We start from the raw sequence: 10933 nt of genomic DNA on the forward strand, positions 1-10933 counted from the left end.
TTAACTTACTGAGTTCACTGGGCAGGATGTGAGTCTCATGCCACCATTGTTTTATTGTTTGGGGTCATGCTCCTGCTTCTGTTGAATGGTGTTGTTGCTCCGCAAGCCTGCTTGGTTTCGAGGTTAAGCAAACCTGCTTTCTTGAATGATCATTAACTTATAGGGGTCTCTCATATTTTTTCTTTACTTACAGTCTCCTAGTGGGATTAACTATTTACTTACCTACTTTGTCCCTTTACTCCGTCCCTATCATTCTTGCTGATTCTCAGCTTTCCTTCCCAATCTCAATTTGTCCTCTAATAACTAATGAAAAGTTCTCTTCATAACTCCCAAGTTTTCTTTGGTGCCAATAGGCATTCTCTGAATTTAAAAAATGAATTCTTTCAGAGAACACACAAACTGTGTAGAAAGATGAAGTCCTTTACTCTTTCCTGTGTTGGTGCCTGACCAGGAAAGAATTTAGACTAAATTAAAACTATTGTTTGCTCACTGCTGTTGAAAGAGGTTGCTTTTAAATCAATCCTGTGAGTGTAATGCTTTTATCGCTCCCCTTTACTAGAAGTCACTTGAGGTTTTTTTTTTTTTTTTTTTTTTTTTTTTTTTTTTTTTGCGGTACGGGGGCCTCTCACCGTTGTGGCCGCTCTCGTTGTGGAGCACAGGCTCCGGACGCACAGGCTCAGTGGCCATGGCTCACGGGCCCAGCCGCTCCGCGGCATGTGGGATCTTCCCGGACCGGGGCACGAACCCACGTCCCCTGCATCGGCAGGCGGACTCTCAACCACTGCGCCACCAGGGAAGCCCTCACTTGAGTTTTAGTTAATGTAAATATATTTTGTTTACTGCTCTGCTGATAATTCACTTTTACAAGCCATGTAGAAAACTAGCCTTTTGGACTTCGATTAGAAATTTTAATAACATTATAACATACATTGTCATTAAAAGGATTTTGATAATTCTTTCAATTAAAGAACAAGGCCAAAATAAACCCAATTAATTACTTGTGATTATTTCACATCCCATGAATCTCTGTTTTCAGAAACAAGAAATCACTAATTAATCCACCCCATTTCCTTCAACATAAATGTTTGTTGGTATGGGTGACAGAACTGCATCTTGCAAACCCAGATCTCAAAATCCAGTTCTAAGACCAGTGTCTTCATGAGGAAGAACGACTCTCCCATAGGTTGGAAGATTAGAAGAGTCTGGCTTCCTCAGCAGTGTTGGCCCCATTTTAACCACTTTGCTTCTGTGCATTTCAGAGATATCCTGTTTCTGTGAGGCAGGAAGTACATAATACTAGGTTTGGTGAAAGCACTGGATTTAGCATTTGAAAATGAGGGTTTGCATCTTACGCTATGCTTACTGTGAGATCTTGAGGAAATTGTTAAATCATTAAACTTCTCTGAGCTTCAGTTTCCTCATCATATTATGGTAAATAACTAATTTAGGGTTTTGTTGTGAAGATCGAATGAGACAATACAGATGAAGTGCTTTGTAAAGAGTTATTACAAATGTTTATTGAGATGTAATTCACATACCATAAAATTCACCCTTTTAAAGTGTACAATTTAGTGGTTTCATTATATTCACAAAGTTGTGTAACCATCACAAATTATCAATAGTTATTTTGAGTGGTGATTCTTAGAAATGAAGTCCTAAATTTATAATGCGACTGTCTCTGTAATCTTTGCCATGAATTATTTAAATATAATATGAAACAGTTATGTCTTATTATTATATACACTGCTTCCTATGTGGAGAGGAAACCCAAACTATAACTTTAGAGAGGTCCATAGCAATCAGTGGATCCTAAAATGGAAGATACTTATCTAGTGCTCTATCACATATAATCAGTTAAATTTTTGTGAGAACTTTTTGCTTCTATCTCAATAATGTTTCCTTCCTTCCTTTCTTTACTCCCTCCCTCCCTCCCTCCCTTCCTTCCTTATCTTTTTGGCTGTGCCATGCTGCTTGCTTGGGATCTTAGTTCCCCAACCAAGGATCGAATCTGGGCCCATCAGTGAAAGCACCGTGTCCTAACCACTGGACTGCCAAGGAATTCCCTATCTTCCTGTTAATTCTAATTTCAGTTAAAAAAAATATTTGTTGAGCCACAGACATTAATAAGACACAGTCTGCCTCATTAACACAATCTTATAATAATATGTGATATTTATTGAGCACTACTTTGTGCCAAACATTGGATGTTATTAGCCTTGCTTTACATAGGTCGAGAGAGGATTAAATAAAAGTAGAGAAGATATCATTTAATATGGTGGAAGAAGAAGAGTGCAGGTAAATTAAAATTATTTTAAGGCATCACCAATGCTTTAAATTTGGACTAATTGAATCAACATATAATGGATAAGATCAGATTTTTACAGAAGTTGGCTTGTTTGAAAAAGCCCTCTAGATTGTCTTTTTCCTTTTGCTCTGATTTCATGTACTAATTTGACTTCCCATGCTTTTTTTTTGAATTTTATTTAATTAATTATTTTATACAGCAGGTTCTTATTAGTTATCTATTTTATACATATTAGTGTAGACATGTCAGTCCCAATCTCCCAGTTCATCACACCACCACCACCCCTCTTCCCCCTTGGTGTCCATACGTTTGTTCTCTACATCTGTGTCTCTATTTCTGCCTTGCAAACCGGTTCATCTGTACCATTTTTTCTATTTTCCACATATATACGTTACTATATGGTATTTGTTTTTCTCTTTCTGACTTACGTCACTCTGTATGACAGTTTCTAGGTCCATCCATGTCTCTACAAATGACTCAATTTCGTTTCTTTTTATGGCTGAGTAATATTCCATTGTATATATGTACCACATCGTCTTTACCCATTCGTCTGTCAATGGGCATTTAGGTTGCTTCCATGACCTGGCTATTGTAAATAGTGCTGCGATGAACATTGGCCCATGCTTCTTAATACCAGGAAAAAGAAGCCTTGGAGAGAGGATACAAGAATTTCAACTATCAGGAAAGAATATGATTTATATTAAATAATTAAATGATATTTCAGTTCATGCTTAAGGGACTAAATCATTTTTTTAACTTTTAATTATGAGAATTTTCTAACATATACAAAAGCAGAGGGAGTATATAGTAAATTCCTATATAGTTTTTACCATATATCTATTCAATGATTATCGATACTTTACCAATTTTGTTTCATTTATTCAGAGTTTTGGTGGGGAGGAGGCTGGAGTATTTTAAAGCAAATTCTATACATCTTGTCATTTTTCCTGGATATCTCTTGTGTCCCCCTCCCAGACCACTCTTTCTCTGCCTCTCATCCCTGCTCTGATTCCCTTGAGGCTTATCTGTATAGAATGCAGATAAGGACTGCATTACCCAATAGCATAAGGACTTCCTTACCCAACAGCATCTAGTTGGGTTCTGCTAATGGATAGTATCACCAGGAGCTTAATACCTTGTGGTACTATTCTTCTGGCTCCCTTTCTGAGGGTTTGTGGCAGCCAGGTGTATCCTTCAACCAAATGTCACAACTTCTTGTCACAAGACTTCTCTGTCTCTGGGTTCTGATAACCACACCCTTTCCCCACCCCTAGGCCTAGGGGTGTTAACGGTTGTTGTTACTAGTCCAGGGGTACTGTGTTATCCCTTCTAGTTTCTGTACAGTCTTCCTGCATCTTTGAAAAGGATCCTTTTTATTAAATTCTCTTTAAATTACCTGATTTGATTGCTACTGTTTTCTGCTAGAAACCTGACTGAAACGTTATTTTACACGTAAATACTTTAGGCTGCGTCCCTAATTGATAAAGATATATTTTTTAAAGTAAACACTATGTTACTATCACATGTAACAAATTAATGATACTTTCTAAATATCGTTTAATACCCAGTCCAAATTCACATTTTTCCAATTGACTAAAAACATGTCTTTTGGTTTAAGATCCAAACAAAACCCATTCTTTTGTTTGTTTGGTTTTTTTTTTTTTTTGCTGTACGTGGGCCTCTCACTGCTGTGGCCTCTCCCGCTGCGGAGCACAGGCTCTGGACGCGCAGGCTCAGCGGCCATGGCTCATGGGCCCAGCCGCTCCACGGCTTGTGGGATCCTCCCGGACCAGGGCACGAACCCGTATCCCCTGCATTGGCAGGCGGACTCTCAACCACTGCGCCACCAGGGAAGCCCCCAAACCCATTCTTTAAAAATTATTGTACCTCTTAGTTTTCTTTAGTCTGTGTTGTTGATTTATTGGAGAAACCAAGTCATTTATTCTGTAAAATGTCCCACATTCTGGATTTGGCTGACTGCTTCTACATGGTATCATTTAACTTTTTCCTCTATCTCTTGCATTTCCTTCAAACTGGTAGCTGCATTTAAATGTTTAATTAAGTTTAGTTTCTTTCTTTCTTTTTTTTTTTTTTTTTTTTTCTGTATGTGGGCCTCTCACTGTTGTGGCCCCTCCCGTTGCGGAGCACAGGCTCTGGACGCACAGGCTCAGTGGCCATGGCTCACGGGCCCAGCTGCTCCGCGGCATGTGGGATCTTCCCGGACCGGGGCACAAACCCGTGTCCCCTGCATCGGCAGGCGTACTCTCAACCACTGCGCCACCAAGGAAGCCCTCTTTTCTATTTTTTAAGGCAAAATACTTCATAAGTGTCACTGTGTACTTAAGGCATATAATGTATAGTTCTACTTTTGGTAATACTAAGATTGATCAAGTGGTTTATAAATATACCATCAGGCTTCCATTTTTAGTATCCATTATTTTCATAGCTCTATAAACTTATTAGGGGTTGAAAATTGGTGATTTTCTGAATCCCTCATTCCTTTTCCTGTATCAACTGAATTTCTTCTATAAAGAAGAATTTTCCCTTAGTAACAATTTGGTCACTCTAAAATTCAGTTTCTAAAGGAAATTCAGGATTTAATCAATATCCTTTATTAATATTCAGAATAATGAGTTAGTGCCCCAGCAGCCTTTAATTATGACTAATTACCTTGTTACCATGATGAACTCATGGATTTTTATATATTTGATATGTTTCAATACATTTAATCATTATTATTTCTGATATGCTATTATTATTTCTATGTTAGGTCAGTGAGAGCCCCTTTTCATTGATTCCTTTAGGCCTTTATTGGATTTTATTAGTGTGATAAAGTTTAACTTTAGAAGAAAGAGCTCAACTCTGGACACTAATCCACTTGTGTTTGCAGACCTGCAACACTGAGAAATAACCCTAGACTATGGTGGATTCATCAGGGTGATGCTCAATAGAGACCAGTCATCTAGCCTCCCTTGCTTATACATTCAGTTATTCACTCAATAAATGTTTTTATTGAGGACCTACTCAGTGTAGCACACCCTGTTAGCTTTGGTGAAATAACAGTGAAGATGTAGTCCTTGATTTTACCTAGCTTACAAGAGGGAACAAAAGAGAGAAGAAAAACTAAAATATAGTGTAAAACTACTATGGTTAAAAGAGGACATTACTCTGTAGGAGCACAGGGAAGGGCCTCCTACTCAGACTTAAGAAAAGACTCCTTGGAAAAAGAGTCATTCTAGCTGATCCCTTTAGGATAAGTAGGAGCTAAAAGGTCAAGAGAAAGGCAAGAGAGACAGAGCCACTGCAGTTTGTAAAACCCCAGAGAGAAAGCCCAGGGTGGTCAGGGTACTCTAGGCTGGGATGTGAAGAGGGAAGTAGCAAGACATCAAGGTTAAATGAGATAATGCTGTACTGGTTAAGTACTAAAAAGTACCTAGTACATGGCCAGCACATAGTTAGTGCTTAATAAAGACTAATATATAAAAATGGAGTTCAAGCAGATGAAAGTTACATAACGATGAATTTTGCACTGAGGCCTCACATAAGATAAAGAGAAATGAAGGCGGAAGAAAACCTCACCAAAATTTAGAATTACGTTACAGTGGCATCTGTAAACAGAGAAGGAGATGGGATGTTTAAGAGCTTGTAAAGGCAAGTCCTTCAGCTTGATGTTATCAGGGACAGAAACTTTAAAACTCTGAATGTTAAAGAAGAGATTTGAGTCATTATATTAAAAAAACTATTTTGTAACAAACTCAAGCTTACAGAAAAGTTGCTATATACAAAGAACTGTGTTTTCCTGAACCATTTGAAAGCAAGTTGCTGATATTATGATGATGTCCCATTAACCCAAATATTTTAATGTTTATTTCCTCAAACAACAACATACTCCTATGTAACCACAATAAGATCAACTAAATCAGAAAATTAACATTGTTTACATTTCTACCATCTGTCCCTCAGACTCCATTCAAGTTTGGCCAATAGTCCCAGCACTGTCCTTTATAGTAAAAGGATTCAGTTCAGAATCATGCATTGCATTTACTCATTATGTCTCATTAATCTCCTTCAGTCTGGAAAAGTTCCTCAGTCCCTCCTTGACTTTCAGACCTTGACAGTTTTGAGGATTACAGGTCAGTTATTTTGTAGCACCTCTCTGAATTTGGGTTTGTCTGATGTTGTCTAGATGTTAGTTTCAGGTTATGTATCTTTGACAGGAATACCACAGAAATGATGGGATGCTCTTCTCATTGTATCCTATCAGATGACATGATTTCAGTTTGTCCTATTACTGATGTTAATTACTTTTGAGCTCCTGATGAAGGTAGTGTCTGCAAGGTTTCTATACTGTAAAGTTGCTCTTTTCCCATTGTGTGGAGGGAAGGTTCATCAAACTTTACATTTATTTGAAGAAAAAAAGTATTGATAACTTATAAACAGCTGAAGTGCTCAGGTCCTGTGATCTGGTATCATGGGGGTGGGAGAGGTGAGTATGTCTATTTTCATATTTCTCTAATAGAAGAAAAGAAAAGCAATGTTTCTGTAACTTCTTAGAATTCAATGCGACAATCTCCAATAATTAATAAATACGAATTTGGTTGTGGAGTTATTTTAGAACTTTGTTTTTGTGAATTTCAGTGAAAATAAAACAGATATCTGAGGAAAAAATGAGACAGTCTCAGATTTAAAAAATAAAATTAGCTTCCCTGTTTTCAGTAAAATAGAGACTGGGAGCAGGGAAATCTTTTCATCTCAGTCCATCATGGCAGCAGAAAATCAGGGCTTGCTAATGTTGATGTTGTACAACCTATCGTCAGTGTTGGGAACTGACATCTATAGTCTGAGGACACCTACGGACTGATTCTCTGATCATCCTAGAGGACATGAAAGGGATTAGGAGATAGCACAAGCACAGTCACTGCATTCTGTCTGAGAAACACTGGTTCTGCATATATTCCTTTTTTAAAAAAATAAATGATTAGTAAACTGATAGAAATCAAAAAAGAAAAGAAAAAAAACCCCAGTGTTTCTGAATGGAAAGAACTCTGAAATTGGAATCAGGTTGAGTACTAGGTGCAGTTCTGCCACTGTATAAGTCCGCTAAGACTGACATTACAAAATACCATAGACAGGGTGGCTTAAACAACTGATGTCTATTTCTATTTTCTTACAATTCTGGAAACTGAAAGTCCAAGACTGTGGTGCCAGAGTTAGTTTCTGGTGAGATCTGTCTTCCTGGCTTGTAGACAGTGGCCTTCTCACTCTGTCCTCACATGGCTTTCCTCTGTGTTCTCACTGAGAAAGAGAGAGCTCTTTGGTGTCTTCTTAAAAGGACAGCAGTCCTATCAGATTAGAGGTCCAGGCTTTTGACCTCATTTAACCTTCACTACCTCCCTAAAGGTCCTATCTCCAAATATAGTCACACTGGGGGGTTAGGGCTTCAACATATGAATTTGGGGGGAGGGAACACAATTTGGTCTATAACAGCCACTAAGGAATGACTACTGCTTTGTGCTTCCATTTTCTCTATCAGGGGTCCCGGCTGGAGCCTATGCTGTATCTCCTTAGGATTCAAGCATTGCTGGAGGACTGGTGGAGCAGGACTTCAGGACTCTATTTATATATAGCTCCTGGAGTATCTTAGGAAAGAAGCCATGCTAAGAGAGAGCTGACTCCCCAAGCCTGGTTCAAGGATGTGAGCCACTGTCAGAAAGGAGAAGAAATGGTGAAAGCATCATGGTCTCTGTCATTTAGATCAGCCTCCAGCTCAGCCTCCATGGATTCATGCCTCTGTCATAAGGTAAAAGGCCTGCAATTGAAAAAAAAAAAAAAAATCAAACTAAAGGGAAACACCCATTCAGTGGAATACTATTCACTGAGAAAAAGGGATGAGCTATTCACAATAGCCCAAAGGTGGAAGCAACCCAAATGTCCATTGACAGATGAATGGATAAGCAAAATGTAGTATAAACATACAATGGAATATTATTCAGCCTTAAAAAGGAAGCGACTTCTGACATATGCTACAAGTTGGATGAACCTTGAGGACATTATGTTAAGTGGAATATGTTAGTCACAAAAAGACAAATACTGTAAGTTTCTACTTATATGAGGGACCTAGAGTAGTCAAATTCATAGAGACAGAAATCAGAATGGTGGTTGTCAGGGACTGGGGGAAGGAGGAATGGGGAGTTATTATTTAATGGGCATAGAGTTTTAGTTTTGCAAGATAATAAGAGTTCTGGAGATGGTGAAGTACACAACGATATGAATATATTTAATACCACTAAGTGTACTTAAAAATGGTTAAGATGGTAAATTATGTGTATTTTACTACAATTAAAACAAAAAAATTTTTTTTAAGAAATAAGCTATCAAGCTAAGCAAAAACATGGATGAATCTTGAATGTATATTGCTAAATGAAAGAATCAGGTCTGAAAGACTACAAACTATATAATTCTATTAATAGGACATTCTAGATAAGGCAAAACTATAGAGCCATAAAATACATTAGTAGAGATCAGTAGGGATTCAGTGGGGAAGAGGATTGAATAGATAAAGCACAGAGGATATTTTACAGTGGTGAAACCATTTTGTATAATACCATAATGATGGATATATGATACCATGCATATACCCATATAACCTTAATATATGCAAAATTTTTAAATAATTTAGGAGATTGGAGGATCCCAAGATGGAATAAAGGATGGGACAAAATAATCTAACTATATCATAAATCTATGAAACATGAGACTTCCCTGGTAGCACAGTGGTTAAGAATCCTCCTGCCAATGCAGGGGACATGGGTTTGAGCCCTGGTTCAGGAAGATCCCACAAGCTGCGGAGCAGCTAAGCCCATGCACCACAACTACTGAGGCTGAGCAGCTCATGAGCCACAACTGCTGAGCCCATGCACCACAACTACTGAAGCCCGTGCGCCTAGAGCCCGTGCTCCACAACAAGAGAAGCCACTGCAATAAGAAGCTCATGCACCACAATGAAGAGTAGCCTCCGCTCGCCACAACTAGAGAAAGCCCACACACAGCAACAAAGACCCAATGCAGCCAAAAAGAAATAAATAAATTTATTTTAAATAAATAAATCATTCAATCAATCTGTGAAACAGCCTCACTGACGGGGCTGGGAGAAAAGGTACTGACCCAAGTAACTTTGGAAATGAGTGGGGTCTATAAAATTAAATGCCAAAGGAACTGTACATTAGCACTGTACTCTAGTTGAAAAAGTTGTGTACCCATGGGGTATAAGTTAACAATTCTGAATTCAATATATATATATATATATATATACTGGAACTGAATAATTAAGTTAATGGATGGCAGATTGTGGGAGCCAGGTTTCTCACTGTTGGAGTGGGAGTTTACAGATAATCAAGAGAAAGAGGCTAGAAAGCTCCATATGGTAATGAATTACAGTTGGAGATATCAGTATGAACTCATGTAGCTTAATATAGAGACAGATGTTACATACAGAAATATTTATAGTTATGTGTGTATATATATGGGTTAGTATACACACATACATTTCCTTACGTTGTCAGCTGGGAGGGCCTAGAAGGAAGAATACCCCAATAGCAATGAGTGCACCTACTGCCCAGATCTTGGTTTCTAATACCATTCTCCCATAAAAGGAACCAGGGCTCCTTGGAGAAATGGCTGATTCACGGACTGGGGCAGGAAATATACAGCAGCATCTGTAATGCCAGAACATCTTTTAGTGCCAGAAAGTAAAAGTTCTAAAAAAAAAAAAAAGATGGAGCTGTGTCAAAGGGACATGGTAGCCAACTGAAAGAGCTGACCAAAGTGACCATTTAAGCAATACAATAAATAAAGTAGTATTGGATTATACCCAAATTATACATTAATTATCCATAAAGCCATACTGACATACATAAGTAATTGAATAAATAAATAAATAGGAGGGAATATAAAAATCTCCAGTGTAGAAGAATTCCAAATAATTTATGTAGATACTCTGCCTTCAAGGAGGCTGGGCATAGCTCCTCACTGGTTAATTGTGGGTTGTGCATATTGACTTCCTTTCAAAGAGACTAGTCTGGAAGAGGGGGAGAGGGGAAGACTGAAAAGAGTAACTTTGCAGTGGAGAAACCTGACAAACACTACCTCAGCCAGATGATCAAGGTTAACCTCAACAGTGATGTCATGTTGATAGTATGTACCCTTGGTATGAGGTAATGAGAATGGCACTTTACTTCTGTGGCTTCCTTCCCAAAACATATAACCCCAGTCTAATCATGAGAAAAACATAAGACAAATGCCAATTGAGGGATATTCTGCAAAATACTTGACCAGTATTCCTCAAAACTGTCAAGGTTGTAAAAAATAAGGGGAGTCCGAGAAACTGTCATAGCCAAGAGGAGCCTGAGGAGATATGATGACTAAATGTAATGTATCTTGGAAGGGATCCTGGGACAGCTAAAGGACATCAGGTAAAAATTAAGGAAATATGAGTAAAATATGGATTTAGGTAATAATAACATTAATATTGGTTCATTAATTATGACAAATGTTCCATATTAATGTAAGATGTTAATAATAGAGAAAATTGAGTATAGGGTATACAGGAACTCTCTGTACTGTATTTGT

General features: G+C 38.0%; 1 long non-coding RNA gene across 3 annotated transcripts in view; it reads left to right on the top strand.

Annotated features, from left to right (window-relative positions):
* LOC131759949 (uncharacterized) overlaps window positions 1–10933 on the top strand; it is a 60861-nt gene that overhangs the window by 1947 nt on the left and 47981 nt on the right. For all 3 annotated transcript variants that reach the window (XR_010841398.1, XR_010841399.1, XR_010841397.1), the window contains exon 2: window positions 7839–8105. This is a non-coding gene — a long non-coding RNA (uncharacterized lncRNA). The remainder of the gene's footprint in view (window positions 1–7838; window positions 8106–10933) is intronic.

This window comes from Kogia breviceps, chromosome 7 (assembly GCF_026419965.1).
Source record: "Kogia breviceps isolate mKogBre1 chromosome 7, mKogBre1 haplotype 1, whole genome shotgun sequence".
NCBI lineage: Eukaryota > Metazoa > Chordata > Mammalia > Artiodactyla > Physeteridae > Kogia > Kogia breviceps.